The following is a 13,988-nucleotide window of genomic DNA, read 5'->3' on the forward strand; positions in this document are numbered from 1 at the left end:
CCCTAAAGCTCAGCAATAGACACCTCCACCTCCTCCGGCCTTCTAAATATATCCTCTACTACCTTGCAGTTTCACCTGCGGAGTCTGCGCTTGGTAAGCTCCAGCCTGCACGAAACCCTCTACATGACATCACCTCGCACCGGCATCGTCCAAGCCTCTCAGACAATGTTCCAGGATTTGGGGTACGACAACCACATCTTCTTAAAGAAGAACGGGAATCGATGGCTGATGTAATCTGCTATAGAGATCAGGAGCGGGCAATGGTTAGAGGCGATCTGGGGACCTTGATAAGCCAGGAAGCTCTGGAACCTCGAGTTCATTCACCGCATGGTTCTAGGGACCTTGAGGTAGATTTTTTTTTGGGGACAAAATTGGCCTATACTAAATGGCCAAGTAGGAGTGTTTGGTTGTGAACGAAACATGGAATAAGATAGAATAACTAGCTTATTTCATTCCCATTTCACCATCCAAACATAGTTTTAAGGAATAGGGATCTGGAGTCTTTGTTCTCCATCAATTACCCACCAAACAACAATGTTTCCTATTTGTTCCTATAGATCTTGGATACCTAATACGAAATAGGCGTCACATGCTATTGTCAATTGTCCAAAAACATCCATGAATAAAATAAAAATACTTTATCAATACTTCAATGAGGTATGGCATATGTAAAACATGGCTTTATTAGGGTACTAATATTGTTGGTAACATCCTAGTGCACAGTCAAGGCCTAGTTATAGCACCCTAGATAAGCATTTTAGGAAACCTTATTAGTTGAGCCGCGTACACTTTGCACTGCTGCTAAATTCATCATGGTGCATATTGCTATTACACATATAAGGAAAAAAAAAAGAGGAAAAAGTAATTACTATTCCACGTGTTGCCTTCTGGTTGGACTAGTCCATGTGAACTTAGTCTAACAAATAATTTTTCAAGGGAGTGGGATCAGGATGGGTGGGGGGCGGAGTTCAGTGGCGAGCTTCAGGTTAGGCCTGATTTCTGTTTGGCCTCCATAATCTAAACCTGAATTCAATCCTGAGACCTTTTAAACCAAGCCTACAGCCCGACCTAAAGCCGGGGCTAATTTTTAACTCGATATACCACCTAGCCAAAAGTCCACATATATCCTTATTGAAATTTCTTGTTTAGCTTAATTCTAATTAAGTATAGTCATCTAATGGCATAGTCATAGCCATTAGTGGGGATTTAAATAGCCACTCTAATGTTGTCGATTGGTAACCACAAGTCGAACATGATTTTTATTCTAAAACTCCTTCTGTAGTAATATATATTTATCTCAAATCTAGTGGTACCTATGAGTCTTGGTTTGAGGGGACCCCAGAGCACTATAATATCCATCAATTTGAAATTCAAATTTGAACCAGTCAAATTTAAAAATCTAATCAAAAACATGTCAAAACTGGCATCCTTACTACCACCAATGATTAAACACCATCTATCATGCCCTAACATGATACTGCCGACAGGGTAGACACCTCGCAAGGCTCAGCCCTGTAAAGTATCTCAAGCCTAATCTATCAATCAACTAAATACAATGTCAGCTAGACAAAGATATATATGGAAAGGATCTAAATAACTTCCTGCACATAACCTAGCTTAAGGACTATGAGCATCCAAATCTTAAAGTAATAAAAAAAAAATATTTAACACAAGCATAACGATACCAACATTTGGTATGGATTAAATAATAGTTCCACATGATGATAAAATACCAGTCGAACAACTACAATACAAGGTTCTGACCAACAAGGTCTCAAATGAAAGAAAGATTGATAATACTCCAACTGCATCCTCGAGACAACTGAGTTTTACTGATTCGTTCATCTGGAAAAGAAGAAAGCTATAAGCTTAACAACGAATAAATTCTTAATTGTACACACTTCAATTTAAAGATAAATTCACCACTTTAAAAAAAAAAACTGATTCAATATACATTTTGTTTTATTAAAATAACAAGTATAGAAGTATGATAATACACAAATAATGGCTATGCATACAATATGAAGATTACCACTAACTCAATAGCTAAAATAATTTACAATTTCCAAGTTTGGACATGTTTAAATAATACATCATGATAAATAACTTATTTAACTTTTAGTTTGTTGTCCATTTTCTTCATGATATTAGGCAACCAATGTCATGATTCACCCTATGACAAGCATCTTCCATTACACGATCATGATTTGCCCCATGATAGGCTTCAATCGGTTGTCATGATTTGCCCAATGACAGGCATCAATCTACTATAAAAATGTCACACAAAAATCCATAACAATAGTCCCAATAATAATAACACAATTAAATCTATCAATAAAACTCACTATCAAAAACTCATGAAGTTTTTATTCTATAATCCCTTTTATACATAATTGATCCCATGCCATGTGAACTACGTTATGTATACACTCACTAATACGAAGAATGCAACCACTTCAATAAAATATGTAATAAAACTTCCACAAAAAAGTGTCTTACAGGAAAAATACAATTCCAAAATTCTAATAGATTAAAGAGTACATAAAGAGAGAACTTGCCTCAAAAATACTTGTGAACAACAAAAAATATCTCAACACCTCAACATATCAAAATAATAATGCCAATACAAAATTAATTAAATAAATGAGAACTCATATTGTAAGGATCCATGGAGGCATGTGTTTGGTCTCTTATTGGTTATGCACTACGTAGATCTTGGATACTTAACAACATCTTACGACTAGCTTTTTTAGATGAGGCACTGAGTTGTTACAAATTATATTATAGCAGATCAGGCCTATCACCCATATAGACTAAGAGACAGCTGCAACATGGGTCCATTTTAGGTTGACCATAAGTGTTTGTGATTAGATTTGTGGTACTTGTAATTAGATTTGAATAGATTTGGACGATGAGCTTGGCAAGATATTAGGGTTTAAACAAGGGAGTATGTGAAGATTCATGTGGGCATGTGTTTAGTCTCATATTTATTATCTACTAGGTAAATCTTGGGTACTTATTCAATATCAAAGAACCCAAATAACACCTTTTTGACAAGCATTTTTTAGTAAGATCCTATATTGTTACAAATAGTATCAGAGTAGATCTACCCAATGGTCTATGTGGATAAGAGAACACTGCAGCATGCGTCTATTAGGTGACTACAAGCTAATTGTGGAATTTGTAAATTAGATTTGTGGTACTTATAATTAGATTTGCAATAGATTTAAACTTTTATCCTGATGCAGATGCCAAGGCTTAAACTGGGGGAGTTTTTGAGGACACTTGTGGGTGTGTCTTTAGTCCTACATTAGATATGAATCGGATAGATCTTAGGTACTTAATAATACCTTAAGGTAGGAATGGCAAGGGGTAGGGTACCTGCAAAATTTGCCTTATCTGTATCTGAATCCATTTAAAATCCTACAGCCCGAACCTTAGCAAGTTTTAATTTTAAATCCCAAACCCTTTCCAAATCCTATAGGGCTTTGCTAAATAGATCCTATTAGGGTTCGGGATAGTTTGGGTATCCGAAAATATCTGGCCAGCTGCCATCCTATCTTAAGTCTAGCCTTTTTGGATGGGGTCTAGATTGTTACACATATACTAATAAATATATAGCAAAATAAAGTGATTGCAACTCTATCTACAGTACACTCGCACTTCTTATTGAACATTGCACAAGCACCATATATTTAAAATTACCATATCCCAACAATCTATATTTCTATTGAATTGTCCAATCCTACAAATTAATCTTGCCAAGAGATCTTGGTTATATTTTCGATCTCTTGTAGTGATCAAATTAGCCAAAGCTCAAAGCATAAATTCTCGAAGTCACCTTGAAATAGGTATTTTTCATCCTAAATGGATATGTATACATCAAGTTATGTCTCCAAAATCATGCTAAATATAGAACTTATGCCACATTTTCAGCCCATTTTAACCCATATATTGACCAAATCAATAAAGATTTAGTACAAAAATGTGGGTCCCAAAGTTAGCTTCAAAATGAGCATATATATAAGTTATCCTCAATAGCAATTGCCCAACTTTTAAAAATGGTTATCACATAACAGGGGCTCCTCTTCCTATATTTCCTCAATATGTGATATTCTAGTTCCGCATTCTTGTGAAAGAACCCAAAAAAAAGAGCAAGGTAAGATCTGTGAGAAAGAAATGGAAGAGAGATGAGAAAGAGAGTTATGAGAGAGAGATTACAAGGGAGTAGGGTGAGGAAGAGGGCTTGGTTAAGAGGTTATGTGTAAAAGAGAAATGGTAGATTGAAGAGAGAATTATGAGAGAAAAGTGACCATGAGTAGTGGTAGGCAAACGTGTGAACCAAAAGAAACACACAGAGAGAGGGATAAGGTTGGTTTAGGTTGAGGTTTAGAATCTTCTAATTGGGCTGATCTAATAGGTTGTGTTAGTAGGTCATTATCTAGCCATTACACAAATAATGGTGACCACGAGAAATCTCCAATCATCAAGCCATTGCCATAAGTCATGGAGCTAAAGAGAGATGACATGGTAATATGTGTGATAGAAAAAAATATTTTCAACATGAACATGTTGCCTCAAACCACCAAATATTTATGATGGCGAAACTACTATTACCATGGACACGAGGTTTGCCAAGACAACACGTAAGAAAGAAAAAGGAGGAAGGGGGGGAGAGAATAGGGGCGAGGGGAAGAAAAGAGAAGGGCACAGGGAGAGAAGGCTTCTCGGCTAAAAAAAAATAGCAATGAGGCTAGGGCTAAGGGATGCTTGAAAAGGAGAGGGAGTTGTGGAGTCTCTATGAAAAAACTGGAGAAAGACTATTTAAATTTTATTGTTATATAGATGAAATTATTAAAAAATAATAGTTTGGAGAAAAGCTCCCTCTCTATTCTCCTCTAAACTGCTCTAGAGCATACATGTACGAGCCATAATTAACTATAGGTAGGGGACTATGCAACCATCAATATAGCCAGTTATGGCCAAGTACTTATAATGAAAGAAATTGTAAGTCCTTTACTTAAGATTCAATATGACACTGCATGCCACTACAAACTATTGTTGTTTAGATGCTATTGTTGCTTTCTAGACTAAGAAAGAAGAAATTATGTCCAAGTATAGACTCTCATTTGTTGCCTTCCTACTATAAAATAAAATATTACAAAAAACTATACTCTAACATATACTAATTCCTAACTAATTGATAAAAAATAGACATCCAATTCGACAAAATAATTTTTATTTGTACTTTTCAAATGATAATTTTACCCCATAAAATCAAAATCTACTCCAAAATTGAACACCTAGTTCAAAAATTAAACTCAGTTACCAAACTAATTGTTATAACCTAATCTAATCAAGCAACTCGTCTATAACCCATCTTTTTTGACGAATGTGTCACAATCAAAAATAACTTAAAATAAGAAGGAATTGGAATATACTTTATAGAAATACATAAATGACATACCAAGCATCCTTAAGTACAAATATGAATTATTGCTATGAAAGGCTATTCTATATTTTACCTAGAATGTTGCATGTTGAATGCAGTTAGTTGAAAATTCTAAGATATGTACAAGCCAAAACAAACAATATATTTATAAATTGTAGTAGTATAGATACTTAAAAAAAGAATTAATTGTACAATTAAATCTTGTCCCTTAGTTATACAAATGATAAATAGGTGGTTTGTTAACCAATACTATCCATTATTATTAAGGGGACCCCAATGCATGAGGATCCTCCCACTATAAGGTTTGGAGAGGGTTAGATATATACAGCCTTACCCTTGTGTGCAGAGTCGTTGCTTCCATATTTTTAACGTATGGAACCTAAAGTCATAATGGAGTAATCTTATACCATTACACCAAGACTCGCCCTCTAAATCTGTTGTAACTAAAAAAAAAAGAAACCTAGGACTCGTATCTCTCTCACTTTTATAGATCTCTATTCACCATCTATCATTATGTATCAACCTATCATAGCTAAGGATGAAACTTCTATACAACACAATAATATGGAAAAAAACAGATTGAAATGCAAATTTTAAGTAGAAGACAAGTTGAATCAGAGTGAAAAATTTTGATACCTTAAAATTACTGGAGTAAGGAGAAAAGATTAAAACTTCATAGAATCACAAATTGAACATAGGAAAGAACATTCATAGAGGACTCAAACGTTTAACCACAAAAATTAAAAAGAAAAGGGTGAGAGATGGGAAGGGAGGAGGGAGGAAAGAGCAAGATCATGGGATTTCAAAAAGGGGTGTGTTGATTATGTAAGAGGAATTAGCGAAAGTGCTTGTTAAGCAAAAGAGATAAGGAAGGGTGATGTGACAAGAAGAGAGAGAGATAGGAAGATAAGTATTTCAAATGAAAGAAGAAATACATGGGATTTGAGAAGAGGAGGTGCTAAGGATTGGAGATATTAGGAAGTAGATACTAGTAGCCTTCACCTCCTATTTCTATCCTACACAAGACATTGAGTCTCTCTCATTGAATATTGATGGCCCTTGTCTTTCATCCCCTTCTTAAATTCCAAAGTCTCCATCATAAAAAGTACGAGCAAGAGCATGAAAGAAAATAGGGACAAAATAGACTTGGCATAAAAAAAAATTGAATTTATAAAAAGTTACATATATTTTGCCACTTGTAATCAATAATTGTGGCATATTATTAGTACCATAACTAGAAAAATAGAACTATGCTATTGGCTTCAAAAATATGAACATCCAGGAAAAATATTTATCAAACCAAAAGTTAAAGAAATTAACAACTAATATACCAAATCAATTAGTAGTATGCTCTAACTCAAACCAAAGTTTCAATCTTAAAATAACATTATTAAATTTGAAAGATTGACTCTTCTTACAAGGTCCTTTCAAACATGATGTAAAAGTCAATAAAAGTAGAATACCTTTAAGATTCTTTAAAATCGATAGTCCCACAATCTTCAGAGGGTGTGGGCCTAGGAGAACCATCAATCGGCAAAAAGTTGAGATAAAGAATACAGCCTTCATAGCAACCATATTCAACAAGGCTGCGCTGATCTTCCTTCATCAGACAACCATTGTTATGCGTGAGCAAAAGCCTACTTTCTTCAAATTCCTCTTTCTTTGCGATCTCTCTCTTCAAACCACTAACAGTTTCTTCATCTTCCACCTCTATATAGAAAAACCTACCAGTGAGTATCTCTATTCCCAATCTCATCTTGTCCTGCATTTCTTGGACTCTGTTGACCTTTTTATAGAGGGGTCTATCCTTAGTGCAATCTACTTATTGAGACATATGGCAATCATGCTCCACTTTATATCACGACCATATCAAATAAGATTTTTAGTAGATATATACTTGGAATATTATTAATTATAAACTAAAATATTATAATTCATTAATTTTTGGTAATTGTTATTAGGATTTATTTAGTAACTTTGAATTTCTATATATCTAATTGGCAAGACCAAAATAGGGTGCATCGAATAATGCAAATTAATAAAGAATGTGTAAACCTAATTTTTTTATGTCATTCAAAAAATGATATGTCATCCTTATTAGGATAAGCACCACAAGAAAGTTTTGTACGAAATAACTTTCAATCGATGTTATTTTTGCAATTAACTGCCATAACTATTTGTTTGAATACTTAGAAGGACATTATTCTTATAGAAATCTATTAGTAGCCACTGTCCAAAGGTAGTTATTGCTAAATTTAACCATTTTCTCAGTTGTAAAATTCTTCTAGGTATGTTTTTCTTTTTACTCGCTCTATAAGGTCCAACCTGCTCCAAAATTTATTTTGGTCTAATTAATCATTTTATGTGATTTTTTAAGCTACCGATGTATAAAATATGACTAATGAAGGTTTATCTAATTTCTTTCTTTTGATCTAGTTCCTCTTTGGTATTTCTTTTAATTTTCTTTTTAGTGCAATCACTTGGTGAATTGTAAAGTCCTCATGACCGAGATACAAAGGAACCATTTTCTCATTGAGTTTGCCATAAACCTCAATTACCCAATAGTTTGAAAATTTGGAAACATACTTAGTACCTGATTTGGTGTTTACATGAAAATATAGCTTATCATGTCTTAATCATAAGAAAAAAAGATTACATCATGATTCCTATTTAAGATTTTTAGCCTAACTCTTTGAAAAGAAAGGTTGTCAGGACATCTAACCGAAGCTTAGTCAACTGGAAACTTTACTAACCTATTTTCAAAACAAAAGGTAAAGTTTTAAAAACAAGGGTTTTTTGCATGGATACCCTTCTAAATATCGGATTTTGCGTGAATACCCTTCTAAAATTGATATTTGCATTTATACCCTCGTAAAATACTTGTTTTGTTGTTCTACCCTTTTTTATTCTTATTTTTGCATATATACCCTTGTCATCTAACGCCATAAAAAAATTAGCGGTTTCAAATTAAAATGACTAAAATACCCTTAATGGTTAGGCGTACAAATAAAAAATTTTGTAACGGTATACAAGCAAATAGTAACTTTACAAGGATATTCATACAATTTTCTATATTTAGAAGGGTATATATGCAAAAAAAAAACTTAGTAGATGAAAAGAATTGAGATACATTTATTAATGTGATAGCCTTTATAATCCTGTATTTATTAGGAAATGCATTTGGTTCTATGACGAGAGGCCTGTTTCTTTATCATGAATATAACAAAAATATATAATAGGATTTATTCTCAAATAAAATATATGGTATGCAGCTAGAAACCAAAAAATAGAGCTTCAATATAGGTTCACAGTAAAAAATAGGAATGAAATAAAATCAACTACAATAATCATTATTGTTCTTCGAACACTTGTAATGATTTTTTTTGGTTCAGATTAATAAAAGAAAAATAGTATAAATCAATGAAAGGGAAGAGAGGGTAACTTGATATTTAAATATTTTTTTATAATCAACAGATAGGAGAGATATGAAAGATTTGAAAGATAGATCGCACCAAAAGATAAGTTTTGCGGAAGCCCGCGGGGGTTGGGGAAGCCGGGCGCGGTGGTTGGGAAGCCCACGGGGGGGACGGCGGGGGGGAGCTCGCGGGGGGGACTGCAGGGGGTGAGGGGAGAACGGCGAGGGGAGAGCTCGCGGGGGGTGGGGAAGATGCGCCGCGCGGGGGAGACGAAGGGGGGGGAGCTCGCGGGGGATGGGGAAGACGCGCCGCGCGGGGGGCGGGGAGCTTGCGGGGGGGGGGGGGACGGCGGAGGCGAGGAGCTCCCAGGGGATGGGTAAGACGCGCCGGGGGGGGGGGTTGGAGTGGTGTAAGGATTATAACATCATTTCAAAATTTAATTTTATTTTTAATTAATATAAATATTATTTTTTTAACACCGTTAAACTAACTGTTATATTAGGGGTATTTGTACAATAACAGAGTTTTACAAGGGTATACATGCAAATATTAATTTTGAAAGGATATTCACGCAAAATCTAATATTTAGAAGGGTATCTATGCAAAAAGCCCTTAAAAACAATATGGTTAATATTCATGTTCGACCATGCATATAAATAAGGATTCTTTGCACATAAACATTTACAAATCTAACTTATTGAATATCCACCCCGAAAGTAACTATTTACATACGCACCCCTCAAACATCCTGGTTTTGCATGGATGCCCCAACTATTAGATGTTTGGCTAACAATTCTAATAAATAACCCTTCTGAATATCATTTGGCATAATTATCCTTTTATGTTAACATCCCTATATTTGTTATATATTCCTCAAGAATATTATTGTAAGGGGTGATAAAATTATTTTATTCTTAAAATGATTACTTCTCAACACCGTCAACTAAAAATATAACCGCTTATTCATGCAAAAATATGATGTTTTAAGAGATACATATGCAAATAGTAATTTTCGAAGGCTAGAAATACAATAAGCTATTTTTGTAAGGGTAATGAACAAAAAAAAGGATAAAAAGGGAAGAAGAGGAATAACATGACAAGAGAAGAAAATGATCTTTTTAATGAGTAGAGCAAGAACAAGAGGAATGACATGAGAGTGGGCCATTGAACAACTAGGCAACATATTGAAGGCTTGCTAGTAGTAGAATAGGTATTGGAAAGCTTCATAAGAGCCTCCAGTTGGTGATACATATGCGAAGGAGGAGGTTCCGAGGTAAGAAGAAATAGGAAAAGGAATAAGCAAAGTAAAAGCATCTTGTAAGTTATGTATTTTCACTTTCAATTTATGTAAAATAAAAAATTATTTCAGTATAATAGTGAAAATAAGGTAATGAAAGAAAGTACATATGAAAAAAAAGTTATTTTTTCTTCTAATATAAGTCTACTCTGCTGCTATGTAAGTAATCTATGCTTTACAAGTGCATAGGTAGACCTGTTAGATGTATGCCCTAGAAGCCAATCTGGCTGACACATTGTTAATTTTAGGGACATAATTTTGTACTTGACTATTTATTATTGAATAAATAAAAGGCATCTTTTCATTCATATTATTTATGTGTCTATGAATCGTCCAAGAAATTAATAAGATGATGATGCATATTCTCAAGAGTTGAGAATTTGAGCCATGTATCATTGGTGATTAATTTTAAATGCTCCTGATCCATGGATCATCACGAAGACGGTGATCGATCCGATCAGTGCACAGATCACTTTCCTTCTGGATGGACGAGACTTGAGTCCACAGTGTAGGGGCACTGAAGTGATAGTGCAGGTGCTTGTTAGAGAACAAGGGTACTGAGCGTGACCAAGACAAGAAGTCACTTGGATGTCTATCCACTCGTCAGTGACTTGCTTGATTGTTGACCCCCTAATGGATTTTGATGAATACAAAACACTAGAGTATAATTCCATTTATCTTAACAATTTAATTGAGGATTTCATGTGTTTTATTAAAAATATTGTTAAGAATTGTCTAGGCATGTTTCCATAATTTTTAAGGATTTATTGAAGAATTTTTGAGATGAAGAAAATAGATCAGGGACAGCCGAGACGTCTCCGGATTGTCTCAGAGACGTCTCTGGCACAAACAGGAAGAACTGGCACGTCGGAAGACGTCCCCGGCACCTGGCGAGGTGTCTCGCAGGGTCGGAGTCGACTCTCTCAGTAGCGGAGTCGACTCTCTCAATGGCGGCAGAAAGGCTGATTTCAAGAGATGCGCGTGAGCCGTCTCCACAGGACGCCGAGTCATCCCCGCAAGTAAAAAAAAACAGACTTCCCGAGTCGTCCCCGAGGTAGCGGAGTCGGCTCTCTCAGGGTATTCCAGAGGATGTCTTTTTCGGTAATAAGGCAGCGGAGACGTCCCCTGAAAGAGCGGAGTCGACTCTCTCAGAGAATTCCAGAAGACATGTTTTTCGGAGATATAACGGCGGAGTCGTCCCCGAAGCAGCAGAGTCGTCCCCATGCAAAAAGCGCAAACAAGCCGAGACATCCCCGTAAAGTGCCGAGGCGACCCTCTCAAAAAAATAGAAAAATAAGGATTCAAACCGTTCATCATCAGAGTCGTCCCCGTAAAGCGCCGAGTCGACCCCAAACATCGTCAAAAGTAAAATCTTATAGCCGAGACGTCTCGCGTTGAAGCGGAGACGTCCCCGGAGCGCCTGGGACGCGACTGACAGCTTTTTCAGGTTTGATTTGAATTTCAAACGTCTCTTTTTTGTGTCTAACGGCTATATTTGCTTTTTGAGCTATAAAAGGGACCTCTTAAGTGCTTCTCAACAACTTCTCACCAACCCAACACAAGATCATTCAAGAGAGAAGCAAGAGAGAGAGGTTCAAGGGAGTTAGTGCATTCAAGTGAAGAAATCAAGTGCCTTCAAGTTTTCCAACTGATTTCAAGCTCAACTACTCTCTTCCGCTCGGGATTCAAAGCTCACATTCAAGCCAACGCGATCCACATCGGAAGAACCATCATCTCCCACGCTTCCAACAGCTAAAAGGGTTCTTCCGGGTTCTATTGTTTATCATTGTTATATTTGCTTATTTAGAGCTTTTAAATCCCTGTAAAACTTTTCTTTATTGTGCTTGTTCCAGTCAAGGGACTTGGAACAAGGGAAAGGCGTCCCAAGCTTAGGTCAAATTGGGGGTTATAGGGTTCGTTGTTAGCCCGGTGTAAAACAACGAGTTGGGTAGTGAACTCGCAAAACTACCGTACTGTAATCTTGGATTATAGTGAAAATTCCCAAAGGTGCTTTGGGGAGTGGATGTAGGAGCAGTGGAAGCTCCGAACCACTATAAAAGCTTGTGTTTGCGATTGTCTGTTTTCATACCTTTATTTTTACTTTAGCTCATACATTTGTGTGTTTTATTTTTAATTAGACAATAAGTTTTAAAACACCCAATTCACCCTCCTCTTGGGTGACCATCTCTGGGCAACAAGTGGTATCAGAGCAGGTGCTCTGTATATTTCTTGAAAACCTAACCGTCTTAGCTAAAGATCTAGATGGCAACACCCTTCAACAATGTTCCTGCTGAGGGGCAGGCAACCAATAGACCTCCACTCTTCAATGGGACAAATTATACCTATTGGAAGACTAGAATGGGGATCTTTATTCAAGCACAAGATTATGCCTTATGGAGGGTTATAGTTAAGGGACCACAAGAACCATCTCACATGGTTAATGGCATTCAAGTTCCCAAACCTGAGGAGGATTGGGATGAGAATGATAATAGGATGGCTCAACTCAATTCTAGAGCCATGAAATCATTATTCTGTGCTCTAGATGTGAATGAGTTCAATAGAGTTTCAATCTGTAGTTCCGCCAAGGAAATATGGGATAGACTTGAAGTTACCCATGAGGGAACAAATCAAGTCAAAGAATCTAAAGTGAACATTCTAGTTCATAAATATGAGCTATTTAAGATGGAACCCAATGAAACCATCACATGCATGTTCACACGTTTCACCGACATAATAAATGGTTTAAAGAGTTTGGGTAAATCTTATACTAATCAAGAACTTGTGAGTAAAATTCTCAGGTCTTTGCCGAAAGCTTGGGAAGCGAAGGTCACGGCGATTGTAGAAGCCAAAGACCTCAACACATTGGCACTCGAACAGCTATTGGGCTCATTGATGACGCATGAGCTCACAATGAAGCAACATGAAGAAGATGCGCCAAAGAAGAAGACAATCGCACTCAAGGCTACTTCGAGTGTGTGTGAAGAAGAAAGTAGTGAGAGTGAAGAAGAAAGCGAAGATGAGGACTTGGGTTTAATAGTAAGGAAATTTAAGAAATTCATGAGAAGAAAGAAACCCTTCCCAAGAAAGAAGTTTGGAGGGAGAAATGATTGGGAAAAGGAAAAAGAAAAAGAAAGAGACCCAATCATATGCTATGATTGCAAGAGACCGGGACACATTCGTTCCGAATGCCCTTAACAAAAGAAGCACTTTGGAAAGAAGAAGAAGAAGGCATTGAAAGCAACGTGGGATGATAGTGACACATCCTCCTCCGAGGAAGAGAAGGAAGAAACCGCCAACTTGTGCTTCATGGCATTCGAAGATGACGAGGTATGTCAAAACTCAACTATAAATTTTACTTTAGAAGAATTGTATGAAGCTTTTCAAGAACTTATGAGTGATTGTAGTATGTTAGGAGCAAAGAATAAAGAATTAAAAGCCTCCAATCTAAAACTAAAGGATGATATTAAAAATCTATTGATTGAGAAAGAGAGCGTTGAAAATGTTAACACCATTGATCTAGAAAATAAAAATTCAAAACTTAGCATTGAAAATGAAACGGCAAAAACACTAATTAAGGAATTAAATCTAAAAGTAAAATCCCTACTCGATAATAATACCTCACTTGCACAACATGTTGAATCCCTTAAAAAGGATAAGGAAGAACTAGTTAAAGAAAATTTGAATCTTAAGAATGAGGTACATAAGTACAAACCAATTGTTGAAAAATTTACACAAAGCTCTGAAAAATTAAGTCTTATTCTTTCAAATCAAAGAGCTGTTTTTAATAAAGCCGGATTAGGATATAAAACTAACAAGCAACAAA

This window comes from Phoenix dactylifera, chromosome 1 (genome assembly GCF_051530095.1).
Source record: "Phoenix dactylifera cultivar Ajwa chromosome 1, Ajwa_hap1_PhDact_Kaust_v1.1, whole genome shotgun sequence".
Lineage (NCBI taxonomy): Eukaryota > Viridiplantae > Streptophyta > Magnoliopsida > Arecales > Arecaceae > Phoenix > Phoenix dactylifera.